We start from the raw sequence: 17,942 nt of genomic DNA, 5'->3' as shown, positions 1-17,942 counted from the left end.
GCTACTGGCCTATATGCACTAACCAACTACGCGTGGACAGTTATGGGCACTCGACGTCGTGGTACCTTCGTGATGTCAGCGACAGAGCGGCGCGCGCCGGGTTGGACTGGAACGCCTGCTCTTGTATAAGAGAGGCTAGGTCTGCTCACCGGCCATGTACGCAACGTGCAGGTGTGCAATGGGCCTAGACCCCTGCGCCATAGGATTTAGACCAGCGTGCTGACCTCTGTATTGAGCCTAGGTAGGGCTGCGACGTGTTGATCTTCCGAGGCCGGGCATGACCCTGAAAAGTGTGTCCGGACAAAGGGGTTCGAGCGTGTTGGGAAATGTGGTGCACCCCTGCAGGGAAGTTAATCTATTCGAATAGCCGTGATCTACTGTAACAGGACGACTTGGAGTTGTACCTTGACCTTATGAAAACTAGAATCGGATACTTAATAAAACACACCCTTCTAAGTGCCAGATACAACCGGTGTTCGCTCCCTCACAGGGTGACGAGGGGAGGATCATCGGTTAGGATTATTCTACACGATGCTACTTGGTGGACTTACCTTCTGCTCTCTTCTACATGCTGCAAGATGGAGGTGGCCAGAAGCGTAGTCTTCGATAGGACTAGCTATCCCCCTCTTATTCCGGCATTCTGCAGTTCAGTCCACATATGATACCCTTATTCCATTTGATACCAATGCATACATATGTAGTGTAGCTCCTTTCTTGCGAGTACTTTGGATGAGTACTCACGGTTGCTTTGCTCCCTCTTTTCCCCCTTCCTATACCCAATTGCTGCGACCAGACGATGGAGTCCAGGAGCTAGACGCCACCGTTGACGATGACTCCTACAACACTGGAGGTGTCTACTACTATGTGCAGCCCGTTGACGACGACCAGGAGTAGTTTAGGAGGATCCCAGGCAGGAGGCCGGCGCCTCTTTCGATCTGTATCCCAGTTTGTGCTAGCCTTCTTAAGGCAAACTTGTTTAACTTATGTCTGTACTCAGATATTGTTGCTTCCGCTGACTCGTCTATGATCGAGCTCTTGTATTCGAGCCCTACGAGGCCCCTGGCTGTAATATGATGCTTGTATGACTTATTTTATTTGTAGAGTTGTGTTGTGATATCTTCCCGTGAGTCCCTGATCTTGATCGTACACGTTTGCGTGTATGATTAGTGTACGGTCAAATCGGGGGCGTCACAAGCAATGACATAAAAAAACGGACAAGCCATGAAAACATCATGCTAGCTATCTTACGATCATGCAAAGCAATATGACAATGAATGCCAAGTCATGTATATGATGATGATGAAAGTTGCATGGCAATATATCTCGGAATGGCTATGGAAATGCCATGATAGGTAGGTATGGTGGCTGTTTTGAGGAAGATATAAGGTGGGTTTATGGTACCGGCGAAAGTTGCGCATATAGAGAGGCTAGCAATGGTGGAAGGGTGAGAGTGCGTATAATCCATGGACTCAACATTAGTCATAAAGAACTCACATACTTATTGCAAAAATCTATTAGTTATCGAAACAAAGTACTACGCGCATGCTCCTAGGGGGATAGATTGGTAGGAAAAGACCATCGCTTGTCCCCGACCGCCACTCATAAGGAAGACACTCAATAAATAAATCATGCTCCGACTTCATCACATAATGGTTCACCATACGTGCATGCTACGGGAATCACAAACTTCAACACAAGTATTTCTACAATCCACAACTACCCACTAGAATGACTCTAATATCACCATCTTTATATCGCAAAACTATTGCAAGGAATCAAACATATCATATTCAGTGATCTATAAGTTTTATGTAGGATTTTATGGCTAACCATGTGAATGACCAGTTCCTGTCATCTCTCTAAATAGATATAAGTGAAGCAAGAGAGTTTAATTCTTTCTACAAAAGATATGCCCGTGCTCTAACAAATATAAGTGAAGCAAAAGAGCATTCTACAAATGGCGGTTGTCTATGTCAAGAGAAACAGGCAATCCAAACTTCAAATGATATAAGTGAAGCACATGAAGCATTCTATAAAGCCATACTCAAAAGATATAAGTGAAGTGCAAAGAGCATTCTATAAATCAACCAAGGACTATCTCATACCAGCATGGTGCATAAAAGAAAAATGAAAACTAAATGCAAAAGACGCTCCAAGATTGCACATATCGCATGAACGAAACGAATCCGAAAACATACCGATACTTGTTGAAGAAAGAGGGGATGCCTTCCGGGGCATCCCCAAGCTTAGACGCTTGAGTCTCCTTGAATATTTACTTGGGGTGCCTCGGGCATCCCCAAGCTTGAGCTCTTGCCTCTCTTCCTTCTTCTCACATCGAGACCTTCTCGATCATCGAACACTTCATCCACACAAAACTTCAACAGAAAACTCGGTAAGATCCGTTAGTATAATAAAGCAAATCACTACTCTAAGTACTGTTGCAAACCAATTCATATTTTGTTTTTGCATTGTGTCTACTGTAATATAACTTTTTCATGGCTTAATCCACTGATATAAATCGATAGTTTCATCAAAACAAGCAAACTATGCATCAAAAACAGAATCTGTCTAAAACAGAACAGCCTGTAATAATCTGAACATTCACCATACTTATGATACTTGAACAATTCTACCAAAATTATAAAAAATAAACAATTTTTATAGGAATACAGTTCAAAAAGAATCAGAACCATTTGACGTTCCAACTAAAAATGTAAAATCGCGCAGTACAGCCAAAGTTTCTGTCCTGCACCGTACAAACCATCAAGCAAATGTAAACATCCTAAAGGCAAACCTTGGCACATTATTTTTATAATACAATGGAATTTTACAAGGGGATAATTATTTTTATTGAAAAGTTTCTGTAATCAAGATTCACAAAGTTTCCGTGAGCATGAACAAAGTCCAAGGCTAGCTCCCACTTCAACAATGATTGTCTCTCTCACTTTCACTTTCCTTTTTGAAAAAGTTTTGGGTTCCCCTCTTTATTTTTGTTGTTTTTGAACTATATGAAAGCACTCAACAGAAATAAATGACTCTCTAAAACTTCTGGGTTGTCTCCCTTGCAGAGCTTTCTTTAAAACCATTAAGCTAGGCATATAGTGCTCAAGTAATGGATCCAGCCGGGTCCCAAGGTATATCAAAGCCAATTTTAATTAACAATGATCTATAATTTAGCAGTGAGCACAAAGTAACATATATCATGTAATGATGAAGTCTAACTCTCTTCCTATGCATCGGCATGTCATAATAGAACAATTCATGCACACAAAGTAAGGCCAATGCATAGTATAAACAGTTTCTTGCAATTTTGTTGTACTGAAAACATAGAGAGGTGGAGACATAGTTCCTCTCTCATAATAATTGCAAGTAGGAGCAGCAAGCACATGCATATTATATTCATCAAAATCATCATGTGCAACAGTAAAAGGCAACCCATCAATATAATCCTTAATAAGTGCAAACTTCTCCGATATAGTGTAGTCGGGAGAATTTAAAAAGATAATAGGACTATCATGCGTGGGTGCAATAGCAACAATTTCATGTTTAACATAAGGAACTATAGCAAGTTCATCTCCATAAGCATAATTCATATTGGCATCTTGGCCACAAGCATAGCAAGCAGCATCAAAAAGGGATATTTCAAAAGAATCCAAGGGATCATAATAGTCATCATAGCAATCATCCTTCGGTAAGCACGAAGGGGAATTAAACAATGTATGAGTTGAAGAGTTACTCTCATTAGAAGGTGGGCACGGGTAGCTAATCCGCTCTTCCTCCTTTTGTTCTTTGCTCTCCTCCTCATCTTTTTCATCCAATGAGCTCACAGTTTCATCAACTTCTTCTTCCATAGATTCCTGCAAAATATTAGTCTCTTCTTGGACAGCAGAGACTTCCTTAATAAGCACATTAATTTCGTAATTGTATTCATAATTCTCATAACAATATTTCAGGATAGCTAAATTTTCAGGTCTATAAACAGCATCATCAAAATCTTCAAACTCTTTAAACATAGATTCAATTTCATAAGCACCCATAAAAGCAACAAATTCTTCTATTTGTTCCACATCATAGTAATCATATATACCTCTAGCATAAGAAGCTAAGGTTTTATTATCATTAAATTGCATGAAAAGGGGAAGGTGTGGAGCCTTCACCTTAGAGCAACAAGTATAATCATATCTCAAGCATAGTTGCCTAGCATACCAATTCAATATATGAATTTGATCCCATAATAGTTTCCCTTTTTGTGTCAAGCGGTAATCCCTAAAGTATTCACGTTGATCCAACGTTACTCCCATTACATAATTGAATGGGGTTTTCTCAGGATTATTAAAGTAGTACATAATATTTTTCACATAACCAGCATCGAGGGTTTTAGGAGGTTCCCCATCTCCATGAGTAGCAAGTACACCTAATTTTTTGGTATTTCGTGTTCCATATCCATAACTAAAGATAAAGAACAACTAAGAACAACAAATAAAAAATTACTTAGTTGATTAAAGCAAACAAGCACACACGAGAATATTCACCCCACGCTATTGCTCCCCGGCAACGGCGCCAGAAAAAGGTCTTGATAACCCACAAGTATAGGGGATCGCAACAGTTTTCGATAAGTAAGAGTGTCGAACCCAACGAGGAGCTAAAGGTAGAACAAATATTCCCTCAAGTTCTATCGACCACCGATACAACTCTATGCACGCTTGACGTTCGCTTTACCTAGAACAAGTATGAAACTAGAAGTACTTTGTAGGTGTTGTTGGATATGTTTGCAAGATAATAAAGAGTACGTAAATAAAAAGTAGGGGCTGTTTTAGATAAAGAAACAATAAAGTAAATATAGTGAGTGTGGAAAAGTGGTGGTAGGAGTTGCGAAATTGCCCCTAAGCAATTGACTACTTTACTAGACCGATAGCAAGTATTATGTGGGAGAGGCCACTGCTAGCATGTCATCCCTGACTTGGAATTCTATGCACTTATGATTGAACTATTAGCAAGCATCCGCAACTACTAATGTTCATTAAGGTAAACCCAACCATAGCATTAATATATATTGTCCCCCTTCAATCCGTATGCATCAATTTCTATGCTAGGTTGAAGCTTCTGTCACTCTTGCCCTCCAGTACATAGTCCTATCAACATACAACTAACCCTAGGGTGTGATCCACGTGCGCAATCATATGATGGGCACCAAAGGACAGCAACATAACCACAAGCAAATTAAATCAATCATAGCAATTCATCAACCACCGATAGGACAACGAAAATCTACTCAGACATCATAGGATGGCAACACATCATTGGATATAATATGAAGCATAAAGCACCATGTTCAAGTAGAGGGTACAGCGGGTTGCGGGAGAGTGGACCGCTGTAGATAGAGGGGGGAAGGTGATGGAGATGTTGGTGAAGATGGCGGAGGTGTTGGTGTAGATCGCGGTGATGATGATGGCCCCCGGTGGCACTCCGGTGCCACCGGAAGCGAGGGGGAGAGAGCCCCCCTCCTTCTTCTTCTTCCTTGACCTCCTCCCTAGATGGGAGAAGGGTTTCCCCTCTGGTCCATGGCCTCCATGGCACGGGAGGGGCGAGAGCCCCTCCGAGATTGGATCTGTCTCTCTGTCTCTCTCTGTTTCTGCGTTCCCTGATTCTTCCCTTTCACCGTTTCTTATATTCCCGGAGATCCATAACTCCGATTGGGCTGAAATTTTGACACGATCTCTATCCGGAAATTAGCTTTCTTGCGGCGAAAGAAGGGCATCAACCGCCTTACGGTGGCCCACGAGGGTCAGGGGCGTGCCCAGGGGGGCAGGCGCGCCCCTGCCTCGTGGCCACCTCGGGCACCGTCTCGCGTGGATTTTTCTTCCCAAAAATCATATATATTCCAAAAAAAATCTCTGCTTTTTTATCCCGTTTGGACTCCGTTTGATATGGATATTCTGCGAAACAAAAAAACATGCAACAAACAAACTGGCACTGGGCACTGGATCAATATGTTAGTCCCAAAAAACAGTATAAAAAGTTGCCAAAAGTATATGAAAGTTGTAGAATATTGGCATGGAACAATCAAAAATTATAGATACGACGGAGACGTATCACCGCGTGGAGTCAGCCCCCATGGCCCCGCTGGCGCCGGAGGTGTCCGTACTTGGCGCGGCTGATGGGGTCCCAGCTGCTCCGGAACCCGCGGTCTCCCAAGCCCTGGTGATGACGTCGCTTCCTCCTACTGCCGCATCTCCACTTCCTGGTCCTTCTGCTCCTACTGCCGTCTTGGAGCGTGCCATTTCAGAGATGACCCAACTGCAGGCGGATCTCCTGAGCGCTGACCCGTGCCTGGTGGCCGGGCGTCTAGAGTTGGCCTCCGGCTGGGTTCATTCTGACCTGGCAGTATGCTCGGCGCTGGGCCAGGCTGTTGTGGCTTCCGAGAGGGAGAAGCAAGGGTCCGTCGATGCTGCAGCCGATTGTGAGGCGGCGCTGAAAGACGCCAAGGCCGCCTGTGACTGCTGCCAAGTGCTGGAGGGCGAGTTGCAGAGCCTGCGCGACAAGCATGCCGAAGAGGTACGCCGCCGCCAAGCAGAGGAGAAGGAGATGAAGGCCCGGGAGGAAGCCGTCAAGAACCGTGATGCTGAGCTGGCGGAGCTGGCGAAGAAGCAGGCTGCCGAGCGCACCCGGTTGGAAGAGTTGGAGCAGAAGATGGGGCGAAGCAGGACGATCTTGCCGCCAAGGCGCGAGTCCTGGGCGAAGACCGTGTGGCCTTCGCCGATCTCGAGAAGAGATCTCGCAAGGCGCTGAGGACGCTCTAGGAGCATGGCCTGGAGAGGCCGCTGGACACTAACGAGGACGGCCCCGCCCAGCTGCTTCCTCTCGTGGTGAAGGCACTTGAGGAGGTCGTTGAGGGCCTTTGACCCATGGCAGAGGTAGAAGCTCACGTTCTGTCTTCAGCCACACTGACTCGCGTCCTCAGCCATCTGCACCTCCGTGACCCCAATGCCCACTGTCTGTGTCAAAACTGGCGGATCTCGGGTAGGGGGTCCCGAACTGTGCATCTAGGATCGATGGTAACAGGAGGCAGGGGACACGATGTTACCCAGGTGGGCCCTCTTGATGGAGGTAATACCCTACGTCCTGCTTGATTGATATTGATTGATATGAGTATTACAAGAGTTGATCTACCATGAGATCGTAGAGGCTAAAACCCTAGAAGCTAGCCTATGGTATGATTGTTGTATATGATCTATCGACTAGCCTGGCCTCGGTTTATAATAATGCACCAGAGGCCTAGGATAACAAGAGTCCTAGCGAATACGCCGGGGGGAGGAGTCCTTGTCTTGATCACCAAGTCTTGTGGAATCTTCCATGTATGCGGCAGCTGTCCGAACTGGCCCATGAGTATACGGCCATGGGGGTCCTCGGCCCAATCTAACAGATCGGGAGATGACGTGGTGAGTACCCCCTAGTCCAGGACACCGTCAGTAGCCCCCTGAACCGGTCTTCAAGTTAGGACGCTCCTCGATTCTTCCGAACTATTCTTCATCTTCGGTTGTCGGTCTTGAAAACTGGTTCAACAAATCTTCTCATCTTCGATCTTGAGGATCGCCGAAATGCATTCGACAAGTTTACATCGGGTATCCGAGGAGCCCCTTTAAGTTTCCGGCCTTTATCAATGCCTTGTTATTTTTATGCCACACCTCGGGTTTGAAGTTGTTCCCGGGAGGCAGTGTCCTCTTGCGTCCAGCTCTAACGCCGGACTGCATTCGAGGTATCTTTTGCAGCCGAGCACCAATGCCGGACTGCTTCCGAGCTCCAACGCCAAAATGTATCCGAGCTCCAACGCCGGACTGTGTCCAAGCTCCAACGCCGGACTATATCCAAGATGTCATAGATCATCTTGGTCCAAAAAAGTTGAAGGAGTTTAGCCGAGCTTAATGCCTGGAAATGCCCTCTATGGAGCCAGCCACTAGCGCCCGAGCTTTATGCCGGACTGCTTCCGAGGTGGTGCACCACCCCGACTGTGGGCCGATTTTTTGTCAATATTTTTATTGGTGCAATTTATTCTCTGCCGAGATATATAGCCAGTAGCCCTCAAGGTGTGTATCGGTCTAAAACCCGAGATGCACCTGAAGGATGACGTAAGACCGCTGATCCCAGTAGCCGCTGAGACTCAGGTTGATTTGCAAAATCGGCCTGAGGATCAAGTCCTAGCTCGGCAGAATACTTCGGGACACAAAAGCGGCGTGCTCAGTCCTCAAGACTCAGGTTGGGTGCGGCCGACCAACCTGAGGATCAAAATCTCCTCGGAAACTATATTGCACATAAAATTTTCTGCATTGGACAAGCAATGCAGTAGCCCCCGAGACACTGGTCGGGTGGCAACACCAGATCAGGGGATCGATGTGCCCCTTTAATATTTGTAAATAATAAGCCCGAAGCCCAGTAGCCCCCGAGCCTTAATGCGGGCACGGGTGGCCGAATTAAGGATCAATATCCATAGTAAAATCACAAATTATGTGTAATGACTCTATGTATCCAAGTACTTTACGTCATTAATGCTCGGATCCGCATTGTACAAAACTTTGTTGACCGACCATCGGCTTCCACCTCCTTGGCCAGTAGCCGAGGAGTGTTTGTCCTACTTTATAAAGCCTTTATGAGGGCAAAGATTTACGACAAACAAGGCAATCTGGCCACATGGTTTTATAAACAAAGGTACGCAGAGAGATATGTTATATTACTGTTTAACAGAAGAAATGTATTCCAAAGAAAATAGTCCCGCTATCGGTTCCTTTCTTTGGGTTGTCATGCTAAGCATGATCATGAAACCTCAGCTCTAATGTAAGAGCAAAATATCGAGGATTTAGTTTGGGAGGCCAGTTAATAGCCCCCGGTAGTGTTCGGCGACAGTCGAGGTCAAGCCGTAAACACTTCGGCCATTGTTATGAATGGCCCATCATTTAACACAGTCATCGGATCGCTGACCAGTTTACGCTTATTGTGACAGTCAGTTTTCGGCTTTCTCCACTGAGGTGCTTAACCATGTGAGCTGGAAGCACAATCGCAGTGGTTCTCCCTTTGCACACCTAGCCGAACAAAGCGGAACGTAGGAGGCAAGCGCAGGAGCCGGGCAACCCAACTATTGACCGAAGACACAATTCGAAACCGATGCATATATAGCAATATCCGAGAATGTTTTTGCCGAATCTCTAAAGGTGTCCGGCGTTGCACTGCGAGACTTGTGCTGAAAACACACAAATAGTTTAAAAGTGCCAAAAGCTTGGAAAACCAAAAAACGTCAGTAAAAACATGACGTCCGAACAAGATCAAGTGTTCGGTGCCAATCCGAAAATTGGAAGAGAAAGAAAAAATTGTGCTTCTGTCGTGTTTTGACAACGACCAAGAAGAAAACACATTTACAGCTCATATATAAATTTTAAGAGCCCCCAAGTGACTTGGGTAAGAATTTTATGTATAATGATTGTATGTACCGAAGTACTTATATCATATCTTTGTTCACCCGAACTTTAAACGCGTCTTAACCGACCGTCGGCTTCTCCCTCTTCGGTCAAGGACCAAAAGTGTTATGTACTCCACCTGTCGAGAATATCGACAGTGTTTCCGATAACCAGGCAACCGGGCCATAAGGCTGTAACAGACAAAGCGCGCTCAGGGAACTTATGCTATATTACAGACGAAGTGTAAGAAGCATCTTCGAAGAAAATAGTACCCCCACCGATACCTTTCTTCGGTGCTCATTATTACTATGAGACTTGTGCAATAGATTTTTTGTACTCATGAGTTCCGTTGTGTGCCGACCATGATTGAAAACAATAAGAGCGCTAGCTTTCGGCTTCACCCAGTCTGAGGTCAGAGCTCGGAGGACCCGGTCGTGACAATCGCAGAGGTGCTCCCTTTACTCCCTAGCCGAACAATCGGGAACGTAGGGGTAAGCACAGGAGCCAGGCAACCCAGCTTGCAAATCGCTTAAGTCAATATGGTGCATATTGTGGCGTAATACACGAACAAGGAACGAAGCCGTACAAGTATAATCATATGCAAGAGGAAAAGCTTCATAAAGGAAGCCCCCAAATAAACGGGGTATTTGAATTTGTGCGTCACAAACAAAGTTTGGACAAGGAAATTTTTTACAAGCAACTTTTTTCCAAAAAAGTATAATGCTTGGTCGAACCGAACACAAGTTAAAAATTTAAAACTTGAGCATGAAGGCAACTTAGCTGGTTAATGTGTTCGGTATTGACGACGCGGTCCGAGCTTGATGCGGGACAAGGTTCCATCCCCCAAGCCGGTCCCGAGGTGGCGAGCAAAGAGCTCGGCACTCCGAAGTGGTGACATAGCACGGTCAATGCAGGCCGGCAGAGTGATGCCGAAGTCCCCGGCATGGGGTAATGAAGTGTTGACGAAGCCCCCCGTCCAGCCGAGGTGACGCCAAAGGATATAGTCCGGCTGGATCATTTTCCTGTGCACATAAAATAGTGCAAACCGGAGATAATATAATAATGATAATAAAAAATGTTGCATAATAAATAATTTATGCAAAGTGAGTAATAAAAGAAATATGGCCTGGCGCCGAAGTCAATGTCGATGCAGGGCGTCGGCGTGATGCGGTAAAGGTGTGGCAAAGCCTGAATTCACAGGTCGGTCCGAGTTCCGGATGCGGCGTTCGCCGGACTATGTACGGAAACTGACCGAACCACCACTGCGACCGTCGTTAGTGCGCATCATTCGATAGACCTGTGTACAGATGATGGAACAAACCAGAGTAATAATTTCTTGGGAAAAATAAAACCCCAACAAGCAAAAATTACTAGGATTAATAGCACCTGGTTTATTTGTTGTAGCAATCCGAAGAAAGGTGACTCCCAAAATTGGGACTCGATCCGCACACCCATTGCCTGATGGGCGATAAAGCGACTGCATGGCGATGCTGGCAAAGGTTGGCTTGCGGAGGCAAAGCCCTCGGTCCAGCTAACGTGACGAAGCTGGTCGGCTAGTGACGCCGAAGTCTCCGGAGTAGGTTGATGAAGAGATGGCGAAGCCCCCGGTCCAGCCGAGAATGTCGAAGCCTCGATGTCAGCCGATGAGTCGAAGTAGGTCGGCGTGATGGACACCAGCTTGAAGAAGCAATAGTGCGGCCCTGCCGATGCAGGTCGTGACGTGGTCGATGCCGGCTTGATGAAGTGTCTATGCGGCGATGCCGGTATGCCCGCTCCGTGTAATCCGTGGGGCGGCGATGTTGGTGATGATTTATCCTTCATGATGCCGGACTCTTTGTTCGGCTTGCCGAGATGATGATTCCGAAGAAGCTTGAGCTCGGGCTCAACAAAGTGACGACGTGTTCAGCACAGGTCCGGCAGCCTTTGAGCAATATTGCCGGACTGGTTTGGACACCAGCATGACGATGAGGATGACCTCTCAGGGGAGGCTAAAAATTTACGGAGCACATGTTTAAAAACAACACAATCCCTAGAAGAGAAAATTCCCTCTAAAAAGTTGTCCAATATCATGTTCAATAAAGAAACATGGATTCGGGTCGGATTCGTATTCGCGCAGAAAAACGGATCCGAAAATTGGTCCAACTCATCGGAAAGGTCCCGGGAGTTTGAACGGTCGGATCGAGCTGAAATTTGACGGTGGTAGATATAGGAATTCGCAGCCGATCAACGGTTTGGATTCTTCCAAAGGATGTCCGAGATAGAAGCTGACATCACACCCTAAACTCATCTAGATTCTCGTCCAGATTTGACAGGGCTCCTGGTATTATCATCTAGATCGTCAGAGATTCCTCCATCAGAAACTCGACAAAATTTTGCCATGGCTGTTTTAGACGTAATTCCGCACTATTCCACTGAAGCAATCGTCAAACCATGCTCGAGGAGGCGGTGACAGTGGATACAAGTTCGCTGTTCTAGAAAACAGCACGGTCACTTGAGGGCAATTGACGTTGAAGCCCCCGAGCTCCATGATGATTCCTCCATGATCTGATAGAGAATCGGAGTTGATGTTTGATGAAGGCCCTCGTCCGAACATGGCGATCCGAACACGGGGCGCAGTTCTTGGTCGAACCAAAGGTGACCAGTCGAGCTGGTGACGAAGATGCCGAAGTCGCAGTTAATCTGCAGGCGAGCCATCGATCCTTTTGCCATTCACACAGCGGACTCTCAATGAAAGCACCAATGTCGGTGTCAAAACCGGCGGATCTCGGGTAGGGGGTCCCGAACTGTGCGGTCTAGGATCGATGTAACAGGAGGCAGGACACGATGTTTAGCCCAGGTTCAGGCCCTCTTGATGGAGGTAAAACCCTACGTCCGGCTTGATTTATTCTGATGATATGCGTATTACAAGAGTTGATCTACCACGAGATCTTAGAGGCTAAAACCCTAGAAGCTAGCCTACGGTATGATTGTTGTATATTATCTATCGACTAGCCTGACCCCGGTTTATATAATGCACCAGAGGCCTAGGATAACAAGTGTCCTAGCCGAATACGCCGGTGGGGAGGAGTCCTTGTCTTGATCACCAAGTCTTGTGAAATCTTCCATGTATGCGGCAGCTGTCCGAACTGGCCCATGAGTATACGACCATGGGGGTCCTCGGCCCAATCTAACAGATCGGGAGATGACGTGGTGAGTACCCCCTAGTCCAGGACACCGTCAGGGGTCGAGGAAATACTAAGGAAAAATTCCATGTGAATGCTCAACTCAAAATCCTACACCTACCAATCCCTTCGAGTGAAGCCATTGGAAATCTCATACAGTTCAGTCATATTCTTCAGTGACAGAGACGAAGTTCTTCTGGTCTCTGAGGAATTTGTTCTGACTGAGGAGTTAGGAATTCGCCAGTGCGGATTGCCTACACAGTGAGGAACATGATAGCCCTGAGGAATTTGATACTCAAATTTCCGACCGTTGTTGTGCTATGCGCCAGCTGTCCCAAAATATCTACCCACCTAACGGTCATATCATTGAAGGGCATTTATGTCTTATCATGTCGGGCTGCTCCCTAGGCTATAAATAGCCGCCCCCTACAACCACTAGCTGGTTGGCTGCTCCGAGAGAAACTGACACTTGTCATTTGAGAGCATCCCATCCTCCGAGGACTTTGAGCGAAAATCATCAAGTGAGGAAAACCCAAACCCAAACACCTACAAACCCAAAGTGATTGAGCATCACTGAAGAGATTGATCCTGCGTGGATCCGATGCTTGTTACCTTTGAAGACTGTGCTTCTTCCAGACGGTTAGGCGTCATGGTCTAGAGCATCCAAGAGGAATTGTGGATCGCCGAGTGACCAAGTTTGTGAAGGTTCGGAAGTCACCTGAAGACTTACCACGAGTGATTGGGCGAGGTCTGTGTGACCTTAGCTCAAGGAGAATACGGTGAGGACTGTGTGTCCGGGACTGTGTGTCCTCAGGTTTAAATACCTAGCCGCTCCAACCAGATGTACAACTGAGACAACAGTTGGAACTGGTCTACCAAATCATTGTCTTCACCAAGCTCACTGGTTCTATTTCCTCAACTCTTTCATTTCCTCATAACTGTGTTGAGTGCTTGTTCGTATATGTGTTTGAAGACTTTGACTGAAGACTTTCTCAATTTCCTCAGTTCAATTTCTTCAGTCTGTTTGTCTTCATCCTGTGTTATCCTTGTTTACGCTTTCTGTACTCTGTGCTTGTCTTCATTTCATCATGATGACTATGCTTGTGTTCTGTTATGTTTACTTTTGAGTACTTATTCCGCTGCTAGTAGTTCTTCGCTAAGGAATTTCCTCACCTGCAAATTCCTCAGTGAAGAATTCATAAAAATCGCCTATTCACCCCCCCTCTAGTCGATATAACGCACTTTCAATTGGTATCAGAGCAAGGTACTCCCTTGTTCTGTGTGATTTTGGTTTAACCGCCTGGAGTTTTAGTTATGTCGACCGCAGGTATGATCAAGGTCTCTGCTGGGTGTCCTACCTTCGATGGACGGACTACCCCTACTGGAAGAATAAGATGCGAATGCATCTTGAGGCAATTGATAATGATCTCTCGTATGTTGTGGAAAATGGTGTTCCCTCGGTCACACCTTCTCTGAATGCTGCTGATGTGAAGAGATTCAAGCAACTCGACTCTCAAGCGAAGAATATCATATGTGGCCTTCTGAGCAAAGGACGGTATGGAAGAGTGAGTGCGTTGGAAACTGCTAAACTCATCTGGGATAGGCTGTCCAAGGTCAATGAAGGAGTCTCAACACAGCGTGACTCACGAGTTGATGTTCTTCGCAATCTCTTCAACCGCTTCAAAAGACTCGAAAATCAAAATGTTCAACAAACCTTCGATCGCCTCACTGACATCTCAAATGAGCTTCAAGCGCTTGGTGCCACTAACATCACCGACCATGAGGTGGTGAAGAAATTGCTGAGATCGCTTGATTCCTCATTTGATACTCTAGCATTGATGATACAAGAACGTGTTGATTACAAGTCACTTGATCCCACTGATATCCTCGAGAGGCTAAATACTCATGAGTTCCAGCTTGCTGAGAAGAGAGATCTCTATGGTTCGAGCTATGGCAGATCACGTGCCCTGAAGGCCGAGGCAGTGTCTGACTCTGAAGATGAAGATTCTGGTAGCAGCCTTGGTGATCCTGAAGAACTTGAGCCATGAGCTAGCACTGCTCGTGAAGAAATTCCAGAAGGTTCTCAAGAACGTGGTCGCTTGGAAAATCCTCAAGGAGCATTGATTCCTCATCCAGTGACTACAAGAAGAGGCTTTGTCACAAATGCAAGAAACCTGGACACTATATTCAAGATTGTCCTTAGTGGGAAAAGGAATCAAAGAAGAAGAAATACAAGGATTACAGTTCTTGATGATGCGAAGAAAAGAAGAAATCCTCAAAATCTTCATCATCAAAATCCTTGAAGTCTTCGTCTTACAAGAAGAGCAGCTCCAATAAGCTCGGCGCTTCATTGGCAAGGAAATGACTCTAAGGCTGAATCTGAGGAACATGAGGAAGAGGACATCTGAGGAGTCTGAGTCTGGTGTGGCGAAGCTTGGCTCTCGCTACTGCTTTTGTCAACAAGTCCATCTTCAACTCTGAAGAAAATGGTTCACCAACATGGCTGATGGAAACAATGATGACTACGCTCCCACCTATTGCTTCATGGCAAAAGGTGCCAAGCTACTCAAATACCCCTCCTCTGAATCAAGTGAGAATGAATCTGATGAAAACCTCAAACCCAGCTACTCCAAACTTGCTAAGATTGCTGTAAAACAACAAAAGGCTTTTGAAAAGGTTCAAAACATGCTAGACAAAAGTGATGATATGTTGGGTGAAGAAATGGATCGCACTAAAACCTTGACTGAAAATCTTCAAGACTTCAGTCTAGGTTTGACAACCTTCAAGGTCATCATAACACTCTCTTATCTGATCATGAGAAGCTTTCATTGAATTTCTTCAAAGAAAGCAAGATCTTGAAAAGCTAAGAGTGAGTTATGAAGATCTTCAGAAGGAGCATGATTCATTACTTGCTCAACAAATCAGCGCTTCTCAGGAAGAATTTGTTCCTCCATGCTTGAAGTGCATTGAACGTGAATCTGCTAATTCTTCACCTGAATGTTCAAATGCTGCTAATGTTTCAAATTCTTCACATGCCTCTGCTATCACTAATTCCTCATCTGAGGACATTGCTAGTATCACTGACGATGCAGGGCTGAAGGAATTGTACATGACTAGGCATGTACAAAAGCCTCAAAGGGCATCAGACTCTTTGTGATGTGCTTAAAAAGCAGATCCTCAACAGGAACCCTAGGAAAGAGGGTATTGCCTTTGAGAGGAAACTCAATGCTGATGGTACATATTGGAAGCCTGAGCAGTACCCCAAAACCTCATGGGTTGCTGCAAAGGGACCTCCAGTTGATCCATCTAACTTATCTGGCTTTGCATGTGAATCTCCTCGTTCTGATGATGAGTCATTTGACTCCAACTATAAACTGTTCAAAAATCAGAATGGTGAAGTATTTGCTAGATATGTTGGCACTAACTGCAGGAACGGTCCTCCTATGAAGAAAATCTGGGTTCCCAAAAGGTGCCTTGAAAGTCTTCAGGTGAATGTCCTCAGGACACCACCTGTGAAGAATAGGAACCCCAGATCAAATTCTTCATATGGACCAAATTCCTCAAAAGGATCAAAGTCCTCATATGAATATCATCGTGCTAACAACTCTGTTTTCGCAGGGAAGAGCTAAGGGCTATGAATATGAGCATTATTCTTCTAATCATTATGTTCATAAGTCCTCGAAGAATTTCTCTGCTTATTCATATGCTTATCCTAACCCTCTCTTATGTGAAACGAAATGGACTGGCTTCTATGCCACCTTTCTCGTATGGAGCTCGCAGAGTGATGAACTCTTTGCCACCCCTTCAGATGTGGGTGGTGAAGAAAAAGAACTAATCTCTTCTGCAGGGTCAGGTCTCCAGACATACGTAATCGTCTGAAGAATTTGCTGGAGACCTGAGTGCCTGAAAGGACGCAGGCTAATCATGAAGAAATGAACTTTCATTTCTCACGTCCTCATACTGCTTTATCTGTTCTTTTGCTTGATGAAATTGATCTGATGAATTGATGTCATATTCTTCACTGTATGAAGTATATGAGTTCGTAAGCTTGCACTAATTCATCTGCAGGATGATCAACCCAAAGCCACTGAGTGGGTCCTCGATAGTGGATGTACAAATCACATGACTGGTGACAAGAATCTATTGATGGATGCTCCCTTATCACCATCGCATCTGAAGCATATCATCTTCGCTGACAAAGGCAAAAGTCAGGTATTGGGTCTAGGTAAGGTTGCGATCACAAAGGATCGACACATGGACAAAGTCATGCTTGTCGAGTCCTTAGGATACAACCTCATGTCTGTCTCAATGCTTTGCGATCTTGATATGGTTGTTGTCTTTGGCAAGTACCGTTGTGTTGTGGTTATGGAAGCTGACAATTCCAAAGTCTTCGAAGGCTTTAGGAGAGGAGACCTGTATATTGTTGATTTCTCTACAGGACCACAACCAGCCGTGTGCCTACTTGCAAAAGCTTCAGAAGGCTGGCTCTGGCATCGACGACTTGGTCATGCAGGCATGAGGAATTTGCACACGCTTGCGAAGAAGAAGCATGTCATTGGCATCGAGAATGTCAAATTCCTCAAGGATCACTTATGCGGAGCCTGTGAAGCTGGGAAGATGACAAAGGCTAAGCATCCAGCGAAGACTATCATGACCACCACTCGTCCATTTGAATTGCTTCACATGGATCTCTTTGGTCCTAACCATTATTCTGCAGTCTCAAATGATGCATCTCTATGGCTTTGTTATTGTTGATGATTACTCTCGATACTGATACGTCTCCAACGTTATCTATAATTTTTGATTGCTCCATGCTACATTATCTACTGTTTTGGACATTATGGGCTTTATTTATCCACTTTTATTATTTTTGGGACTAACCTATTAACGAGGCCCAACCCAGAATGCTGTTTTTTTCCTATTTCAGGGTTTCGAAGAAAAGGAATATCAAACGGAGTCCAAACGAATGAAACCTTCGGGAACGTGATTTTCTACACCGAACATGATCCAGGGACTTGGACCCTACGTCAAGACACAAAGGAGGAGGCCACGAGGTAGGGGGCGCGCCTACCCCCCCCAGGCGCGCCCTCCACCCTCGTGGGCCCCCTGTTGCTCCACCGACGTACTCCTTCCTCCTATATATACCTACGTACCCCCTAATGATCAGATAGGGAGCCAAAACCCTAATTCCACCGCCACAACTTTCTGTATCCATGATATCCTATCTTGGGGCCTGTTCTGGAGCTCCGTCGGAGGGGGTATCCATCACGGAGGGCTTCTACATCATCACCATAGCCCCTCCGATGAAGTTTCCGTAGTTTACCTCAGACCTATG

This window comes from Triticum urartu, chromosome 5 (genome assembly GCF_003073215.2).
Source record: "Triticum urartu cultivar G1812 chromosome 5, Tu2.1, whole genome shotgun sequence".
Classification (NCBI taxonomy): Eukaryota; Viridiplantae; Streptophyta; class Magnoliopsida; order Poales; family Poaceae; genus Triticum; species Triticum urartu.
This window is presented reverse-complemented; position numbering follows the sequence as displayed.